This window comes from Triturus cristatus, chromosome 8 (genome assembly GCF_964204655.1).
Source record: "Triturus cristatus chromosome 8, aTriCri1.1, whole genome shotgun sequence".
NCBI lineage: Eukaryota > Metazoa > Chordata > Amphibia > Caudata > Salamandridae > Triturus > Triturus cristatus.
The window spans coordinates 429782036-429803981 of NC_140591.1; the positions used below are offsets into that span (position 1 = coordinate 429782036).

General features: G+C 46.7%; 1 protein-coding gene across 3 annotated transcripts in view; it reads right to left on the reverse strand.

Annotated features, from left to right (window-relative positions):
• The window catches only part of ERICH6B (glutamate rich 6B), a 370776-nt gene that overhangs the window by 1020 nt on the left and 347810 nt on the right, over nucleotides 1-21946 (reverse strand). The window lies entirely within an intron of this gene.

Below are 21946 nucleotides of genomic sequence, written 5' to 3' on the forward strand. Positions count from 1 at the left end.
AATCCCTGCCCCTAGATGATGAAAAGTTCGCAAAAGATTACCCAAAAATGTGCCTTTTGATATGGTCTTTTGTGGAAATATGAATTTTTATGGTCAATTGTGTCCCCTATCTTAGACCCCAACGGCTCCATGTACATGCTATAAGTACATGTATGTTCCCTCCAGTTCCAGCTATGAAGACGCAAATACATGTGCGTTCAACGTCAACATGCCCTCTTTCAGATCCGCCATGAATGGGTCGAATATGCCATTCCTAAGTATGAAAGGCCACCGACTTTATGTGGTTCACTTTTCCAGTTTTATAGTTCGGGCGAGTAGGCCCTGAATTCTGCCATCAAGCCTTTTTCTGTTTCTGCCTCTGAAATGCTCCAGCTTGGACCTGCATCCGTGTCCATGAACTTTGTCTTACTCCCTGCGCGGCTAACGGTGCCTGACGCGGCCTGTTGTCTGCCAAAAACTGTACTCAGCCTTCAAATTATCTGCTCCGCTCCTCATCCAATGCATTCCTGTCTAGTAGTTTAGGTAAACATCCCTCCAGCTACCGAGCAAAAGGCTCGGCCTCGCTGTCTTTTTGTAAGTAATTCATAGCCCCTGTTACTATGGAAGATTCCTGCCCCCTCGCATCACATGTAGACACATAGACGCTTGTACACGCACTAACAGTCAGTATAGAATAGGATCTGTCCGAGAAGACCCTTCCTTCCAGATAATATAGTTCCTTAAACACAAGATATTAGATATGATTTAGGACTAGGTTGTCCTGACACCCCAGACTTCTGTCTCCACATGTAGGGCCAAATGTCAAGTTCCCTTCACCCTCTAGTTGTACGTCAATCACACGTCATGCGGCTGCGCGCGCATCTCTGCCAAATATTTCTGCTGACACTGCAGGATTCTCTTATGGATCCACCCACTTGTGACATCATTTTAAATGACGTTTCTAGTATACGCCTGTATTTACGCCTATTTTCATTACGTATGTGTATTCTTATCTGTATTATCAGTTGTTACGCCTCCTGCATCTGTCTTAATGCAATGCTTTTTATATATATACTGTTACTTGTCAATAATGTATTGCTGATCCCTTCCTGAACCTTCGTGGTGATGGAATATGGTTGCCTAGTTCGAACTATAATTCCTTTGTAAGGAATAAAGCCCTTTTCAGAACCTCTAATACCACGGATTCTGCCTCTTATTTTGACTGAGTTATTCTTACTAGACTTTACCGCATAAAAAATAGTACAGGTAATTTAAATATTTACCACATAAATTGGCGCCCGAACAGGGACACTTTCTCATCTCACGCGCCGGAGGTGCGTTGCAGGCCCGGTCTCCTGCCACAGCCGGACGGACAACAACGCGTACCCGCAGGATTTCCTGTATCTCCCTCCGACCAAGCGGGGGTGACTGAGGCTGCGATCAACACCCAGACGAGGCGGTGAGAAGTGCGAAGTATTCCGACCAGAGCCTAGCTGAGAGAGCAAGATCCGAGGTATACAGAGGCCCACCAGGTTCCGAAGTTCCGAGTCGAGTCGAGTCCAGTCCGGTCCAGTTCAGTTCAGTTCCGAGGCCTTCCGTTCCGTGCTACCCGGTGAGTACCGTTGCTGGGGAGGCAGTTAGACGTGCACATTAATTTGTGCCGGTCCTGACGGGTTTGGGTACACAGATCCGGTCTGCACTGTTTTAGCAGTGTATCTGTACTGTTTAGCAGTATATCCAGTATGTTCATGTATATAATTCAGTATTATCTAGTATTAGTATTATGTCAGTAACTAGTTTTCTTCTAAATTATCATTGTTTGTTAAAAATTAAATGTTAAATGTTTTACTGTGTCCAAAAATTGTGGTATGAATGAGTGATCAATATTGTGTTTATCGTATTAATTGTGTTCAAGTCCAGTTCGAGTAAGAACCAAGTAACAAGGTTTAAAGATGCCGTTCTTTTCAAAATTAAGACAGATCAAAACTAGAAAAGGAGTACTCGAAGAAGCTGTTCCCATTCCACCTAGGGACACTCCAGGGTATTTTATGTATCATAAACATGGCCTAGATGCCGTATTATATCTTGACTTATGGGTGGACTACACCAAGGATCTAGCAGAAAGTCAGAGGTGGCCCGCAGCTGGGACATGGGATGCAGATTGCATCATGAGAGTAGAAGAAGAATTATGGAAAAAGAAAGCCAGACAGTCACAGAAAGATGCTATTGAGTTATGGCGTAAAGAATCGCATAGGCGTACAGAGAAAGCGCTCAGACTGGAAGAGAAAAGTAGGGAGAACTCAAATAGAGCCCGAGAAAACGTATTAGTTGAGGAAGGTATCCGAGTAAAAACAGAACAAGTAGACAGACAACGAAACACTCTTATGAATGGTATGTATCCTCTTTTGGCCGAAGGTTTACCTAAGGCCACCCCGGAAATACCGAAAGATTTGCCACCCCCATTACTCCCGACTAAAGCACATCCTAAGACCGCAAAAGATATTTTCCTTTCCTCCTATTTAGACGACGTAGCTGCCGAATATGTTAATGATCCACCACACACGCCACCTGTCGTTGGAGCTCAACACCGAGATCATCTGCCCCCACCTCCGCAACAACAAACTCCTCCGCACAATCCAACAGGTCCATCTGTTTCCACCGCTTTTCCTGCATCCACAGTCTCTACCTTACACCCCACAAATCCTTTTGTGCCTAGCACCTCAGAAGGTGCGACAGCAATTTTTGCTACGCCACCATCACGAAGTAAATCATCTCTTAGAGATTTAGCAAACCAACGTACACCCCAAATAGCAACATCCGACATGTTTAAGGAACATCTTGTAGATTGTAGATATGATCCAGTGCCCGGTAAAAATGATAGAATGCTACTATCATCACTACGTATACGACGAGCTTCACTATATTTAACGACGCTACCAGGAATGATTAAACATTTAGACAATATATATCGCTTTGTCCAAACAGGGCAAGGCCCTGAAAGTATTGACGAAGCCATGGAATACCAGAAAGCGGATATACAGAGACAACTGTTACGTTTCTTCATAAACTGCTTGATCAGAGACAGAGATAGGTCCGAGGTAGACCAGGATGAAATGCAAGTACTTACCCGATGGGGTCAGAATATATCCGAGGGAAAGCATGATAAACAGACATGCATAGTAGTTATGTGCCGAAAGATCCGCAAAGAAGTAGAACGAATACATAAAGCCAGATTAGAGGCAGACAAAACTGAGTCAGAGGGAGAGGAGGAGGAAGAATCAGAAATGCCCACAGGACAATTAGAAACGATAGCTTATGTAGGTAGGGGAAGACCTTGTAACAATATCCGATACTTTAATGACCCGACACGTCCGATACGTCCAGAATGTAATAGACATTTCCAAGTCCCTATGTTAAATACGAAGTCCCCTGAACACTTATTCCAGGCTGCTGATAAATTACTTCGAGACCGAAGGGGGTATCATATGCTCGATTCTATGGATGAACAAGAATTAGCCAGGTCAGCAGTACAATGGGCTGACAGTTCTGAAAAATACAGTGATGATGCGTTGGCACACACGTTTTTGAATCTTACCCCAGACGAACAGCGTTTAGCTGGTATATACATGATACAACATCTCGTTATATTATATAGAAGCCAACACTCCGATCCCGGTCCCCTACCTGATATACTGATAGAATTACTCACGAATAAATGGAGAGGTTCAGGTACTGATTTAATTAAGGAAATTCTAGAATATCGACACCAGTACATTGTCTTCGTATGCCCAGAGCATGTTTCAGTTCCCCCCAAGTTGGAAAGAAAAACGTATCACATAGACAGACAGAATCCCTTACGCGAAGTGCACCCAGTCAGAGGTGAGGACAATATTTTTAAACGCGTGTTTGTGTACGCGCCCATAACTAAAATTGAATTATTAGAGATGAAGAAAGTAGTACCTAGCCATGACAAAGACCCAGCAGGTTTTCACCGTGAGATAAAAGACATGTTACTCATGGGAGAGTATACTTACCCGGACCTTATGAAAATATTAAAAGTCCTATTACCCGCCGGTATTTACGAGAAACTCAAAGAAAAGGAATGGGAGGTGGGAGACCAAAAGATAGATTGGACAGTATTAGAAAACGAAGAAAAGGCCCGAGCTGCAGGTTCAGGGCTTGGGGAAAGGACTACAGCATTACCAGGATTACTAGTGCAGGTACTACCACGTTTATTAACTACGAAAAAGGAAGACTGGGGTGCAATCTCAGCCTGTAAACAAAAACAAGATGAAGACACTAGTGATTTCTATTCCCGATTTGAAAAATGTTTTGGTATTAATAGTGGCATAAAAGCATACAGTGAATCGTATCCACATCTGTTTGTGACAAAATTAGTTGAGAATTCCCTGCCCCAAGTCAAGTGTAGAGTACTGAAATTCGAGAGTACCTGGCAAGGAAACACACCGTCACAGATGTTACAAATGTTACAATATCATCACAATAGAATTAGGGAAGAACAAGAACATGAACAAAGACGTATGAAAGACACGAAAATGAAAATGCTTGTTGCTCAGTCAGTTCCAGCTGACGGTCATAAAAAGGGTATGACACAGTCCAATGATTCAGTAGGTCCTGTTAGAGGGACATGCAACTATTGTAAACAGCCAGGTCATTATATACACGATTGCGCAGTTCTGAAACATAATATCTCTACGGGTATAACGAAAGAGAGACCACGTCCGCCTAGACAGGATCAGATCCAACAACAAATACCTCAGAATATACAGCCTATGCCAGCTGTACAACAGACCGCACCACAACCACAACAACAACTACAACAACAGCCACAGCCTATTGCTGCAACACAAAACACGACACAACAGATGTACCAGTATGCACAAAATGACTATCCAGAGTATCAGCGCTACACATGAAATAGCCTAGAGAGGGAAGTTGGCTTACCCCTTATTGAGGTTCCAGTAGATCAAGAGGGTCCTTATGTACAAAGTCAGTTATTAGGGAAAGATAGAAAGTTTCTACTCGATACAGGGGCAAGCAGAACCACTATCCGTCACAGCGAAGTCCCAGGGGTACCCCTCTCAGGCTCACAAAATATTTCCCTTGGTTTTTCGGGAAAGCCTACTGTTAACGAAGTATCGCAACCACTTGCATTTACAGTCGGTCCATTAACACGGACTACAGATCTATTACTTACGAAATCATGTCCAGAAAACTTGTTAGGTATAAAAACATTGAAGGCTCTAGGAGCTGTAATATGTTGTTCTCCGGAAGGAGTACGACTATTTTTGCGTGACTTTAAAGGTCACTACGTGTCTAGAGACATGGATCACCGGTTACAGAATCTACCTGCACATTTATGGGCACAAGGCCCCACTGATGTAGGTTGTATGCACATTACACCATATCGAGTCACACTCAAAACAGGAGTGGTACTACCACGAATGCGACAATACAAATTACCGCCAGATGCTGTTGTGGCTTTACTGCAAATCATTGACGAGCTCATCGCACAAGGAGTGGTTGTAGAAACCAACTCCAATATATGTAATTCCCCGATAATTCCGATTCTTAAACGAACCGATCCAAAAGCACCACCAGTATATCGATTAGTTATTGATCTGCGAGAATTAAATAAATGCATTGTACCACAATACCCCGTGGTCCCAGATATCTCTTCATTATTAACGGCCATAGATTCAGAAGCAACGTTCTTTACTGTAATTGATCTCAAGAACGCTTTCTTTAGCGTCCCAATCGATCCGGAAAGCCAATATTTGTTCGGATTCAGTTTAAATGGACGAAGTTTTAAATTCACACGCGCACCTCAAGGATTCACAGAAAGCCCCAGCATCTATAGCCAAGCACTGAAAAGAGAACTTGACAGTATTCACATGCCAGCTAACACTGCCCTGCTTCAATACGTCGATGATCTGCTGATCACCGCACGAAGCGAACCTGAATGTGAAAAAGCATCACTGACGGTTTTACATTTCTTAGCCGACAAGGGGCACAAAGTGTCCCCTTCGAAACTACAATTCTGTGTCCAGCAAGTTGTGTACCTAGGGCACTTGCTGTCCAAATGGGGGAGACAGCTCACACCTGATCGCATCCAGTTAATTGTAAACATGCCACCACCCAAGACACAAAAGGAGGTACGGGCCTTCATAGGCCTCACTTCGTACTGTAGGCAGTGGATCCCCCAATATGCATTTTTAGCTAAACCACTCATTCAGTTAACAACACAGGAGGCAGCGACACCGACTGTCCTCCCTTGGACTCAGGAACATACACAAGCTTTTGAAAGCTTAAAGAAAGCTTTATGCCAAGCACCTGTTTTAGCAACGCCATGTTACAGCAAACGTTTTACACTTTTTGTTACAGAACGTGAAGGTACTGCTTTGTCAGTACTCACGCAGGAACAAGCAGGATCACACAAGCCATGTGCTTATTTTTCTAGTACATTAGATCCCGTAGCTCAGGCTCTTCCTGCGTGCCTGAAATCAGTCGCAGCAACAGCTTTAGCAATCAGACAAAGCGACGCCATAGTGTTAGGACATCAATTGACAGTACAAGTACCACACGCAGTAGAGGTTCTCCTGAACCGGACCCAAACACAACACTTGACTATAGCAAGACTGACGGGTGACGAATTAACATTATTCCAGCCACACATAGAAATCAGACGCTGTAGTACATTAAATCCTGCCACACTTTTGCCATTAAATGGAACAGACCCATTGGCACATGATTGTATTAAAGTCATTACTATTACGACGAAACCCAGACAAGACTTGACAGATATTCCATTATCAGACCCAGACCTGACATTGTATGTAGATGGTTCATGCATGAGAACAAATACAGGAGAATTAGTGGCCGCTTATGCAGTCACAACAGACACTGAAATTATTGAAACAAATTGTATCGATACCTTGTCAGCCCAAGCAGCATAGCTCATCGCTCTGACACAAGCCTGTATTCAAGCCAAAAATAAGAAAGTCAACATATACACAGATTCACGTTATGCATTCGGAGTCGTCCATGACTTCGGCGTGCTGTGGCGAGAGAGAGGTTATTTAACTTCTCACGGTGCCCACATCCAGCACGGTCCCCTTATTCAAGCTCTGTTAGATGCAATACATCTGCCTACTTCAATATCTATCATGAAGTGCAAAGCCCATACGAAAGTGACGGACATTATTTCTCAGGGTAACGACCTAGCTGACAGAACAGCTAAACAGACTGCTCAGAATCAGACTCGTCCAATTGACACGACAAAAACAATAGTTCCGACACCAACACACTGCATGACAGTTAAGGATCCCGCCCTTGATGTAATTGACATACAGACACATGCTACACCAGAAGAAATAAAGAGATGGACTGAATTAGGAGGGATCCAAACGGATCAAGGATGGATGACGAAGGGAAAATCTATATGGTTTCTCCCCGACTCAATGGTTCAGGTCATCATTAACACAATACATAGTCCAGCGCACCTAGGAGAGAAAGCTATGCTAGACAGTATTCAACACATTTGGTTCAATAAACACTTGCGAGCAGCAGCTAAACAGAAAGTACGTACCTGCATGATTTGTTGTCAGTTCAATCCAGGAAAAGGCGTACCTGTAGACCAGGGTGGATTTCAACCCCCCGATCACCCTTTTGAAGTCCTCCAGATGGATTATATCCAGATGGAACGTTGTCGAGGATTCAAATATGTCCTCGTAGTTGTATGCGCTCTTTCCCGGTGGACAGAGGCGTATCCCGTCTCAGATTACACTGCCCCGACTACTGCCAAACAGTTAGTTCGAGAATTCTTCCCACGGTATGGTTTGCCCCGTATCGTGTACTCAGATAATGGCCAACCGTTCTCATCCGAGCTAATGAAACATGTTTCACTTCTGTTAGGCTACCAATGGAAATTCCACTGTGTCCGACATCCCGAGGCAGCAGGTCTAGTGGAACAACATAATCAAACTCTGAAAATTAGACTGTCCAAAGTATGTAGAGAAAAAGGTGTCGACTGGATAGTAGCTTTACCAGTTGCGCTCTTTTACATGAGAATGGTAGCACACTCTCGAACAGGGCTATCCCCGTATGAGGTGATCTTCGGTAGACCACCAAATATGTGGGGGACGCCTATACCTCGTAAAATAACTGATGTTGATTGTAATATGCTGACAGATTACCTGGCTTCCTTGATGTCTGCACTACAATCTTGTCGTTCACAGGTAGCTGCAGCTTTTCCCGACAACACTGAGGTGAAGCCCCACGACGTGGTTCCGGGGGACCTCGTGTTTGTGAGGAATTTTGACAGGAGGAGCCAGCTGGAGCCTCGGTGGCAGTCACCGAAGCTCGTCTTATTGACCACAAGGACAGCCGTGAAGATTGAGGGACGTAAAGGGTGGTTGCACTCGAGCCACATCAAAAAATTTTATGGACTACCGTCCGACGTGAACCCTCAGCCCTGCATTCCCTCACAGACTGATTCAAAACTACCCCTGGTTGAAAAAACCAAGAATGAAAACTATAAACTGAAACTAAGGTCTAGCAAGTCAGACAATTTGATTGTTTAAGTCCTCTCCAAGGTGAATCGGTTGAATTTGTCTCTGACATGTATCCTCTAGACCGAAATAGAGAGAAAAATGGACAGAAACAGCTCAGGACACATGCGTACTGTAAATCACTTCGTAGTCACTGCATAGTGACATTGTTAATTATGTTTTTTCCAAGTCTTCTGATTATTATCTCCGGTATATTATTACACATGTATTACCCTATCTCCAAGCATGTTTTCAATGCTACTGCCGAACATTCTTTTAGTGAATTACCCCCACATGAGTTGTCCTATAGATTTGCGCTGCGCAACAACACATTCATTAGTATGTTACATCATTCTCATCAGACCAGCAATGCTACAAATTGTTGGATATGTGGCCGACTCCCTCCCTATCAGAAATACAAGGGAGTTCTGCCCCTCTTTCCGCATCCGTTCACACACAATGGCTCCTGTGGAGCATGGTTTAGTTTGATTAATTCCCTAGATTCAAATTCAGTAGTTTATCAAGACAATTGGGTATGGGGAAACCTGAACCTAGTTTTACTTAAAGTCTGCTACCCTAACAAGGAGGGACTTCCCAAAAGAACAGGAACTGATCTAGAAAATGAAGTATATGGATTAGGTAACTTTACACTTAATCTTATGATCCTGAATATTGAATCCGAAGCTACACCGATCTTGCCCGCTATGTCAGTATTTCCAGTTAGAGGCGAATTATGTGTAAGAAAGAATGGTTCAATACACATGGGCCATAGTAAATGTACCACTGTAATAGAATTCAGTGATAAAGGCAAATCTACATTTAGAGCTTCCCGTCACTCCTACTTCATCTGTGGTCACACCGCATACATACGCCTACCCCTAGATTGGGATGGTACCTGTTACATTGCATTCCTTCTGCCACCTGTTTTCCTAGCCCCGCCTGATTATCATAGGAACACCCATTTAGTACACAATAGACAGCAGAGAGACCTCCCGATTGTCGACTACACTGAAACAGCATGGGAGAAATACACAGATTTCAATAAAGGTTTCTTTCCTTACATAGGTACAGTCACCAATAGTAAGCTGATACGTAGATTAACTAGAACCCTTGAAGCAGTAGTGAATGAAACTACTTCCGCTTTGGGCAACTTAACGGAGGAGCAGTCTGTGATGCGGATTGTTGTTCTCGTCTTGTCCTTGACGTCATTCTGGCCGATAGGGGCGGAGCTTGTAGGGTCATCGGATCAAGTTGCTGTGTTTTCATACCAGAAAACGCGCCGTCAGTATATAAAGCCATAACTCGACTTCATAAGATCGTAAGCCAGATACACCAGAATCCAGGCACCTGGACTTGGTCCGGTTGGTTCTGGAGCGTGTTGTCAGCCTGGGGATGGAGGATCCTATCCTTCTTAGGTATTGGCTTTCTCATACTATTCAGTTGCTGCTTGTGTCTACAATGTGGGCCAGCGATTTGTGGTCTGTGTGCCACATCGTGTATCCCGCCTTCAAATTTTCATTCAAGATCCCGGAAGAAGAAAGAAGAACAAATGATGCTATATGAACAGATTGATGGATTGATGAAGATGAATATTTCATGAGGGTCCGTAGGGGACAAGGAGGGAATGTGGAAATATGAATTTTTATGGTCAATTGTGTCCCCTATCTTAGACCCCAACGGCTCCATGTACATGCTATAAGTACATGTATGTTCCCTCCAGTTCCAGCTATGAAGACACAAATACATGTGCGTTCAACGTCAACATGCCCTCTTTCAGATCCGCCATGAATGGGTCGAGTATGCCATTCCTAAGTATGAAAGGCCACCGACTTTATGTGGTTCACTTTTCCAGTTTTATAGTTCGGGCGAGTAGGCCCTGAATTCTGCCATCAAGCCTTTTTCTGTTTCTGCCTCTGAAATGCTCCAGCTTGGACCTGCATCCGTGTCCATGAACTTTGTCTTACTCCCTGCGCGGCTAACGGTGCCTGACGCGGCCTGTTGTCTGCCAAAAACTGTACTCAGCCTTCAAATTATCTGCTCCGCTCCTCATCCAATGCATTCCTGTCTAGTAGTTTAGGTAAACATCCCTCCAGCTACCGAGCAAAAGGCTCGGCCTCGCTGTCTTTTTGTAAGTAATTCATAGCCCCTGTTACTATGGAAGATTCCTGCCCCCTCGCATCACATGTAGACACATAGACGCTTGTACACGCACTAACAGTCAGTATAGAATAGGATCTGTCCGAGAAGACCCTTCCTTCCAGATAATATAGTTCCTTAAACACAAGATATTAGATATGATTTAGGACTAGGTTGTCCTGACACCCCAGACTTCTGTCTCCACATGTAGGGCCAAATGTCAAGTTCCCTTCACCCTCTAGTTGTACGTCAATCACACGTCATGCGGCTGCGCGCGCATCTCTGCCAAATATTTCTGCTGACACTGCAGGATTCTCTTATGGATCCACCCACTTGTGACATCATTTTAAATGACGTTTCTAGTATACGCCTGTATTTACGCCTATTTTCATTACGTATGTGTATTCTTATCTGTATTATCAGTTGTTACGCCTCCTGCATCTGTCTTAATGCAATGCTTTTTATATATATACTGTTACTTGTCAATAATGTATTGCTGATCCCTTCCTGAACCTTCGTGGTGATGGAATATGGTTGCCTAGTTCGAACTATAATTCCTTTGTAAGGAATAAAGCCCTTTTCAGAACCTCTAATACCACGGATTCTGCCTCTTATTTTGACTGAGTTATTCTTACTAGACTTTACCGCATAAAAAATAGTACAGGTAATTTAAATATTTACCACACTTCAGTTGACAGAGCACATGCTCGATCAGTTCTATGGTTTGCACAAATACTGTTCCACCAAGGTGAAAAGAATAGTTTAGAGATTTCATGAACAGGATCAAACGATAAGCATTGGTAAGACTTGATCTTTGTAAGCTTCTTGCATGTGCAGGGTGGCATCATTCCTGCGCCCTATAAAACAACTAAAATGAATGAATCTGGTGCTTCATTCACTTTTGTTGTTTATGTGTTTTGTAGAGTGCTGTTTGTGACAGGAGCACATTTTTAACCCCTCAATTCCACCTATCCTTACAAATCAGTTTATTTGAAGACTGCATGTGTTGCTTTTCAACAATATCCAACAAACCTTAATACCAAGCACAAAGAACATCCAATGTCCATATCCTGCCTTTCCAGTGGATGCCGCCACAAATAAAGGGTGGTGGGGTGAAAGGAAACTCACGGGGGGAGGCGTCGCGCGGGAGGGGGTGGTTAGAAATAATACATTTTTTTTTAAGTACCTTTAGCTTCCGGCCGCCTCCAGCGTCGCGTTCACCGCCTCTCCTCTTCCTGGGTCCCAGCAGCCCCTGGGACAGACTCCCCTCCAATCCTCGTGCCACAGAGCAGCACGGGGATTGGCCTGAGCGGGCACAAAAGATGGCCGGCTCAGATTAGGGAGTTGTTAGAACTGGGGGTCTCTAGTTGGCAGAGGTAGGTACCTTTGACCAAATAGGGACCCTTGCTCCTAGTCAGGGTAAGGGAGTACATTCCTAAAATAACCCCTGCTCACCCCCTTGGTAGCTCAGCACGAGCAGACAGGTTTATCTGAGAGGCAGTGTGTAAAGCATTTGTGAACACATACAGTAATACAGTGAAAACACTACAAATGGACACCACACCAGTTTAGAAAAATAAGTAATCTTAACTAGACTTAACACAAGACCAAACAACAAAAATCCACAATACTGTAATCAAAAATAGACTTTAAAATGGTAGAAATAGTTTAGTTCAATGTAGATGGTAAGTGCAACACTTTACTTTCAAAGTACCTTGGATGTGTCATGCAATACAAACAAAATGGTCACAGGGAAGGTGAGGCGTCGGTTCCTTGATTTGGAGGAGGTGATGCATCGGTTCCTTACCGGAGAGGAGGTGATGCGTCGGTTTCTTACTGTGATCCGGTGCGATGCGACAAGATGGCACCTCGATGCGATGCGACGATCTGGTGCGATGCGAGAAAATTGTGTCTTAAAGCGATGCAACAACGTTGGATGCGATGCGTGCACGCCCAACGGCCGTGCGGAGAACTCGGTACCTCCTGAGCCGCGACAGGCCCTGCGACACGCTTCTCTGGTGATGCGCTGGCGACCTCGGCGGCACGCTTGTCCGGTGATGTGACGCTCTTTGTTGATGATGCGACGGCGAACAGCTGCAGCGGCGGCACGCTTCTTCTACGATGTGACAGCAACTGCTGCGGCGGCGATATGCTTCTCCTCATTGCATCGCGCTTCCAGCTCCCAGCAACTCGCAGTCTTCTCAGAGGGCCCAAACAACAGTAGGCACCTCTCTGCAGGTCGAATTCCACAGCGAGGGAATTCAGGGGAGCTGGTGGTGAAGTCTTCTATCCCTGAGACATCAGGCAGGAGGCAAGCTCAGTTCAAGCCCTAGGAGATTCTTCTTCAAGATTGCAAGAGTACACACAAAGTTCTCTTTCTCCTTTCCTTGGCAATAAAGTAACCACTGCAGGCCAACTCCAACAGCACAGCACAGGGGCAGTCTCCTCCTTAAGTTTCCTTGGTTCTTCTCCTTGGCAAAGGGTCGTCTTGATTCCCAGAAGTGATCTAAAGTTCTGGGTTCCCACTTTTATACACCTAAATCGTTTTTCTCTGAAGGCAGAGTGTGTCTGTACCTAGTCCAAACCAGTTCTGTGCAGTCCTGGAGTACTTTGTTTACAGGACTCCTTCTTTCCTTTGACGGTGTGGGCCAGGGTCATCAGACGCACCACAGGAGGTGAAGCCAGCATTGTGGAAGGCAGGCACAGCCCTGTTCAGGCCCAGGTGCTACTCCACCCACCACTCCTCATGCAGTGAAGGCAGGCACAGCCCTGTTCAGGCCCAGGTGCTACTCCACCCACCACTCCTCATGCAGATAGGTCTATTCAGTCTTGTGTCGACTCACCCTGTCTCCTGGAGCCACCCCAGCCCCTGTCACCCACAAACCAGTCATGGAATATACAACCTAGCAGAGGCAGGCTTGGATGGTTAGGCAAGAAAATACCTACTTTCTAAAAGTGGTATTTTCAAACACAGAATGTTAAAACCAACTTCACTAAAAGATGTATTTTATCATTCTGAGTTCAGGCATACTAAACTCGAATTTCTACGTAGTTCCCTGAGTCAGTTAGGATTATAAGATGTTATAATCAAACTGTCCAATCTGGCCTATGGGAACAGGTATCCTTGCAATAGTGAAACATGACATTGGCTGTAATTCACTATCAGGACATGTCACACACATCAGGGCATGTCCAACCTTTTACATACAATGCACCCTGCCCATGGGCCTATTTTAGGGGTGACTAATATGTATAAAAGGGAAGGTTTAGGGACTGGCAAGTGGGTGCACTTGCCAAGTCGACATGGCAGTCACAGACTGCACACAGGCTCTGCAATGGCAGGTCTGAGACACACTTTACAAGCTGCTTCTGTGGGTGGCACAGCCAGTGCTGCAATCCCACCAGCAGCATTTGATTTACATGCCCTGTACTAAGGTCTGATAAGTAAATCAATTAAAACAATCATGGAGTCACTAATCCAATACAACACTTTACACTAGGGAGCAATGACACTGTGGCACTGAATAGCAGTGGAACAGTGCCCAAAAGCATCTAGACCAGCAAAACATATAGCAAAGACACATGAGGCAACAGCAAAAAATGGAAGGGAGACCCACGCCAATGGTGCCAGGTCTAACACGTGTCCCCTCCAGCTGAAATGTGGGTGGAACTGCCCACCCCTTAGGAGTTCTCTTCACTAAGGCGGAAAAATCAGGACAGACCATCAGCATTGGCGCGTTCTGTACCAGGGCGGTGTTCCACCGTGAAGTCCATCCCCTGTAGGAAAATGGACCACCTCAACAGTTTTGGATTCTCACCCCTCATCTGAGGGGCCTGTGGTCTGTCTGAACCCGGAACCCGGTCCCAAACAAGTATGGTCTCAACTTCTTCACAGCCCAGACCACAGCAAATGCCTCACGCTCAATTGCACTCCACCTCTGTTCCTGTGGAAGTAACCTTCTACTAATAAAGGCTACAGGTTGGTCTAGGTCCCCTCATTCATCTGTGAAAGAACAGTCCCCACACCATGCTCTGAAGCGTCTGTCTGTACAATGAACTCTTTAGAGAAGTTGGGTGCCAGACGGGAGTCTTCAGGGAATCAAAAGCTTTCTGACAGGTGTCAGTCCAGTTCATTTTCTTGGGCTGCTTCCTGGAAGTCAGCTCTGTCAAGGGTGCAACGATGCTGCTATACCCCTTGACAAACCTCCTGTAATACCCAGTGAGTCCTAAAAAGGCTCTCACCTCTGTCTGGGTTTTGGGGGGTTCCCAAGCCAGGATGGTCGCAATCTTGGGCTATAGGGGCGCCACCTGGCTGCTCCCAACCTGGTGTCCCAAGTACACCACAGAACCCTGCCCGATCTGGCACTTACTCGCTTTGATCGTGAGGCCTGCTCTAAACAGTGCCATCAACACTTCCCAGAGGTGGCACAGATGTTCTTCCCATCCGGCACTCAACACTGCAATGTCATCCAGGTAGGCGGCACTGAACTCTTCCAGTCCAGCCAACACCCGATTGACCAACCTCTGAAAGGTGGCAGGGGCATTCTTCATCCCAAAGGGCATAACCCGGAATTGGTAGTGCCCATCTGGTATGGAGAATGCTGACCTCTCTCTTGCCCCATCAGTCAAGGCGATCTGCCAGTACCCAGACATTAGATCAAACGTGCTGAGGTACTGGGCAGCCCCTAACCGATCAATGAGCTCATCAGCTCTGGGGATGTGGTGCGCGTCAGTCCTGGTGACTGAAATGAGCCCTCAGAAGTCCACACAGAACGGCAGATCTGGCGTGGCACCCGGTTCGGCAGCCTTTGGGACCAAGACCACTGGGCTGGCCCAAGGACTTTTAGAGGACTCAATCACCCCCAATGCAAGCATCTTGGAGACCTCCTCCTTGATGCAAGCTCTCACCCTGTCAGTCACTCTGTAGGTTTTGTGCTTAACAGGAGGACTGTCTCCAGTGTCTACATCATGGACACACCAATCAGTGACACTGGGAATCACGGAGAACAAATCAGAAAACTGTCCCAACAACTGGCGACAGTCATTCTGCGGCTCAGGGGTCAGGGTGGAAGTGAGGTTAACACCATCCACTGACCCATCTTGCTCTATTGCAGACAGGAGGTCAGGAAGAGGCTCAGACTCCTCCTCCATTCCAGCATCTGTCTCTAGGAGCATGCCCACTTCGGACCTTTCTAAGTGGGGCTTCAGGCGGTTGACATGCAGGACCCGCAAAGTGTTCCTTGGAGACCGCAAGTCCACCAAGTAGGTGACATCACTCTTGCGCTCCACCACTTCAAATGTCCGGTCCACTTATCCTGGAGCGCACAGGGCATCACGGGGGCCATGACCCAAACTTTCTAACCAGGCTGAAGCTCAATCAGAGTGGCATTCTGATTGTACCACCACTTCATCTCTTCCTGGCTGGCTTCCAGATTCGCCAGGGGGAGTTGCCTGAAACGCCAGGTTTGGTTTCTGAAGGCCAGCATGTAACTATATATACATTCTGTGGAGGTTTCCTGGGAGCTTTCTCCCAGCCTTCCCTTACCAAACTCAGAGGTCCTCTTACAAGGTGACCATAGAGCAGTTCAAAGGGGCTGAACCCTAAGGACTTCTGTGGCACCTCTCTGTAAGCAAAGAGAAGGCATGGCAAGAGGACGTCCCACTTACGCCTCATGGGTTCCTCAAGACCCAGAATCATGCCTTTGAGGGTCCAGTTGAATCTCTCAACCAGCCCATTACCTTGGGGGTGGTAAGGAGTGGTGAACTTATAAGTTACCCCACTCCTGCCACAGGGACTTCATATACTTAGAAATGAAGTTTGTACCACGGTTTGACACCACCTCTCTGGGTAACCCCACACGGGAGAAAATCTCCATCAGTGCCCGTCCCACCACAGGCGCCGGCTTCCGGGTACCGGGTGGCATGGCCGACCAAAACCAGGATGAACCTGTTGCCCATGGCTGTCTTGGGATCCAGAGGCCCCACAATGTCAATGGTCACCCTTTCAAAGGGGGTGATGACCACAGGGAATGGCTGGAGATTAGCCTTTTGCTTCCTCCCACTCTTTCCACTTGCCTGACAAGTCTGACAGGTCCTGCAATGAGTATCTGAACTCTTGCACATTTGGGGCCAATAAAAGTGGGTGACAAGCCTTTCAAAGGTCTTGTCCTGCCCCAAATGTCCTGCTAAAGGCACATCCTGAGCCAGCCCCAGTAGGAACCTTAGGCTCACTATACAGGAGACCATTCTCCCAGTACATCCAATGTGATCCAGACTGATCACCTGCTGCCTGGTTTGCAGCCTGCTGCCGCAAACCCACAAGAGAAGGGCACTTCTTCTGCTCCTCGCAGAACTCCTCCCTGGAGGGTCCTCCTTCCTGCTGCCAATGGGTCAGCTAGCTGCTCCCCTGTAGGTTCCACGGCATCCCCCGCAAGTTCTGCCTCCTCCTGGACCGTGGGAACTGTGGGGGCGGGTTTCCCGCGCTCCCAGCCTCTTCTCTTTAAGGCGGGCACCTGGGCCACTCTTTCAGGCTCCAGGTCCTCTTGAACACACTTACTGGCTGCCATGGACTGTGTGGTCACAAACGCCCACTCAGGCAGACCCAACATCTCCAAATGAGCACTTCGCTCCACCTTAGCCCAAGGGGAGCTCTCCAAATCGTTACCCAACAGACAGTCCACAGGCATGGCTGGCCTCACAGCTACTTGAAGAGTACCAGAGACCCCCCACTCGAAGGGAACCTGAGCCACCTTGCAGTGGCTCTCTGTGTTGTCAGCGGCAACAATTGGGTAAAATGCATTGGGGACCACCTGCCCTTCAGACACCAGGTGACACCTGACAGCTGTCACACTGGCTCCGGTGTCTCTAAGAGTCTCCACTCTATGGCCATTGATGGTCACCCGCTGCCTGTACTTCTTAGTGTTATCAGGCAGCTGGGTCCTGGGGACCACCTCACAATCTCCTAAAGAGACAAGGGATATCTCTGAGGGACCCCACCCACCTTGGGTACCCATCTCCTACCCCAGGGCAAAAACTCGCCATCTGCCGGGGTGGTGCACCAGTGGGTGCTGTCTTGTCCCTCTGTGGGCACTGGGGATCATAAAACCTATGGCCCACTTCACCACACTTCAAGCACTTCAGGGGTCCCCTATGAACAGGTTTACCTGTCTGGGCCCCGGGCTTTTTCTCAGGGGGAGGCTGGGAACCTTTTCCTTGGTTTCCTTGGGGATTACTTTGGGGCGCTTTCTGGAACTCCCTCTGTTTGCCCTTGTCCCCCCACTCTTCTGCTGGGGACCCTGCCCACCTTTGGCGGAGTCTCCCACATGACCCTTCTGGACAAGGGTGCTCACCAAGCGGTCTGCCTCCTCAGCAAGCTTCCTAGGGTTAGTCAGCTTGCTATCAATGAGGTGCTGGCGTAGATCTGGAAAACAATTATTTGACAAGTGCTCCCATGAAATCAAATTATAGAGCACTTCAAAATCATTCACTTTGCTACCCTTCACCCAACCATCCAATGCTCTGCCAAAGAAAGAAACATATTCTACCCAAGTGCTAGACCCCAGTTTCTTACAATTCCTAAACCTTTGTCTATAAAGCTCAGGGGTCAACCCATATCTGGACAATTAAGGCCTCTTTCATGTGTACATAAGAATTCTGCTCTTCACAAGGCAAATCTAATAAAGTGTACCGCCCATCACTGAGGAACTGCGCCCACAACCCCGCTCCCCAATCCTTCTCAGGGACCCGGTGGGAGGATATAGCTACCTCATAGGCCTTGAACCATTGCCCAATATCTATATTCTTATGAAACTCCTTAATAACATCCTTGGGAATGAACACTCTTGTTTCCACAGGCACGGATGGAGCGCTGCCACCAGAGGGAGAAATCTCTAAACTCTTATCTTTCAATTCCAATTCCCTCAACATTCTCTCATGCTCCAAATGCATTCTTTGTTCCTCCAAGGCCAACTTCTTATTCGCCAACTCCGTCTGCCCACCTATTTTGAGCTTGGCCAGCTCCATCTTATGCACCCTATCTCTCTCCCTGTCCTCTACAGGCCTTTTGAATAAACACTGCTGCCTGTTCTGGAAGGCACTTTCCTCCCAACCAGGCCCAATGGCCCCTCTAGCTGCCCATCTAAATTCTCTACCTCCTCCCTAGGCTCTTCAGGATGCTCACTGGCATTCCTAGATTCTACCCAGGCCCTCAGCGCCTTTTGGCATTCCTCCTTCCTGGTGAGGCCCTTTATAGAGATTTTAAATTTCTTGCAAGCAGCTTTGAAGTCTGGCACAGTGTAGGTATAAATCCTATCCTCTTCAAAATCAATGTCAATGTCAACAGGTGCAACAGATGCTGCTTTACCCATGGTGAAAAACAGTTGGTATTTATCAAAAAGCAAAAAGAAGTTACAAGGAAAATTCTACCAAAAAGTATGTGGTCGCGTTATGGTCTGCACTCACTAGTAGTGTACACCAATCACTGTATATGAGTCACAAATGCAAGTCCAAATACTCACCGCTGACCACCAATGTTAGAACTGGGGGTCTCTAGTTGGCAGAGGTAGGTACCTTTCACCAAATAGGGACCCTTGCTTCTAGTCAGGGTAAGGGGGTATACTCCTAAAAAAAAACCTTCTCACCCCCTTGGTAGCTTAGCATGAGCAGACAGTCTTATCTCAGAGGCAGTGTGTGAGCATTTGTGAACACATTCAGTAATACAGTGAAAGCACTACAAATGGACACCACACCAGTTTAGAAAAATAAGTAATCTTTACTAGACTTAACACAAGACCAAACAACAAAAATCCACAATACTGTAATCAAAAATAGACTTTAAAATGGTAGAAATAGCTTAGTTCAATGTAGATGTAAGTGCGACACATTACTCTCAAAGTACCTTGGATGTGTCATGCAATACAAACAAAAGGGTCGCAGGGAAGGTGAGGTGTCGGTCCCTTGCTTCGGGGAGGTGATGCTTCGGTTCCTTACTGCAGCGCAGGGGAGGTGATGCGTCGGTTTCTTATTGTGATCCGGTGCGATGCGACAAGATGGCACCTCGATGCGATGCAACGATACTGTGCGATGGGAGAAAATGGTGCCTTGATGTGATGCGACAACGTTGGATGTGATGCGTGCACAATCGACGGCCGTGCAGCGAACTCGGTACCATCTGAGCCGCGACAGGCCCTGCGACACGCTTCTACGGTGATGCGATGGCCAACAGCTGCAGCGGCGGCACGCTTCTTTGGCGATGCGACAGCAACTGCTGCGGCGGGGACATACTTCTCCTCGTTGCGTCGAATTCCAGCTCCCAGCGACTCATAGTCTTCTCAGAGGGCCCAAACAACAGTAGGCACCTCTCTGTAGGCAATATTCCACAGCAAGGGAATTCAGAGGAGCTGGTGGTGAAGTCTTCTATCCCTGAGACTTCAGGCAGGAGGCAAGCTCAGTTCAAGCCCTTGGAGATTCTTCTTCAAGATTGCAAGAGTACACACAAAGTTCCCTTTCTCCTTTCCTTGGCAATAAAGTAACCACTGCAGGCCAACCCAAACAGAAGAGCACAGGGGCAGTCTCCTCCTTCAGTTTCCTTGGTTCTTCTCCTTGGCAAAGGGTCGTCTTGATTCCCAGAAGTGATCTAAAGTTCTGGGGTCTGAGTCCCCCCTTTTATACACCAAAATCATTTGCCTCTGAAGGCAGAGAGTGTCTGTACCTAGTCCAAACCAGTTCTGTGCAGTCCTGAAGCACTCTGTTTACAGGACTCCTTCTTTCCTTTGACGGTGTGGGCCAGGGTCATCAGACGCACCACAGGAGGTGGAGCCAGCATTGTGGAAGGCAGGCACAGCCCTATTCAGGCCCAGGTGCTACTCCACCCACCACTCCTCATGCAGATAGGTCTATTCAGCCTTGTGCTGACTCACCCTGTCTCCTGGAGCCATCCCAGCCCCTGTCACTCACAAACCAGACATGGAATACACAACCTAGCAGAGGCAGGCTTGGATGGTTAGGCAAGAAAATATCTACTTTCTAAAAGTGGTATTTTCAAACACAGAATGTTAAAACCAACTTCACTAAAAGATGTATTTTATCATTCTGAGTTCAGGCATACTAAACTCAAATTTCTACCTAGTTCCCTGAGTCAGTTAGGATTATAAGATGTTCTGGCCTATAGGAACAGATATCCTTGCAATAGTGAAAAACAAAATTGGCTGTAATTCACTATCAGGACATGTCACACACATCAGGGCATGTCCTACCTTTTACATACAATGCACCCTGCCCTTGGGTCTACCTTAGGGGGTGACTAATATGTAGAAAAGGGAAGGTTTAGGGACTGGCAAGTGAGTGCACTTGCCAAGTCGACATGGCAGTCACAGACTGCACACAGGCTCTGCAATGGCAGGCCTGAGACACACTTTACAAGCTGCTTCTGTGGGTGGCAGAGCCAGTGCTGCAATCCCACCAGCAGCATTTGATTTACATGCCCTGGGCACACATGGTGCACTGTACTAGGGTCAGACAAGTAAATCAAATAAACCAGTAATGGAGTCACTAATCCAATACGACACTTTACAATAGGGAGCACTTGCAATGTGGCACTGAATAGGAGTGGCACAGTGCCCAAAAGCATCTAGACCAGCAAAACATATAGCAAAGACACAGGAGGCAACAGCAAAAAATGGATGGGAGACCCACGCCAATGGTGCCAGGTCTAACATGAGTCTGCCAGGGTTTCTCCAGCCTGGCCGTTCAATGCAGCTGGGCTGAGGAAAACCTAAGTGCGCATGTGTGTTTTGGTCGGCCTGCCAAACACACATGAGCACTTAGGGAGTGGAGTGCACGTAGCACTCCTCCTCCCCCTTCCATGGCTAGGCCCCGCCCCTCCTTGCATCGCTGGCTAAGAGCCGGAAAATGCAAAATAAAATGATGCAAGAATATAGTTTTATTTTACATTTGCTGATTCTGAGCCAGGCAGTGGGGCAACCTTTCTCCGCCATTGCGGAGGAGCCACCGTTGTGCCTTTCTGATAAAAGAGCTGGTATCAAAGACAACATGTCTGGCAATGTTGCTAAGCAGTATTGGAAGATGGCAGGTCCAAGATATGCTGAGAAACCACAAATAGATCAACTAAAATTCGATAAATATATTTTACCTTGAATATGTTCAATGATGAAATGCACCTTTGGTGTTGAAGTTGTGGAAAGTGCATAAAAAGGTGAGAGGGCATTGTACCAGGGGTTTACTCACCCCTAGGGGAGCAGTAC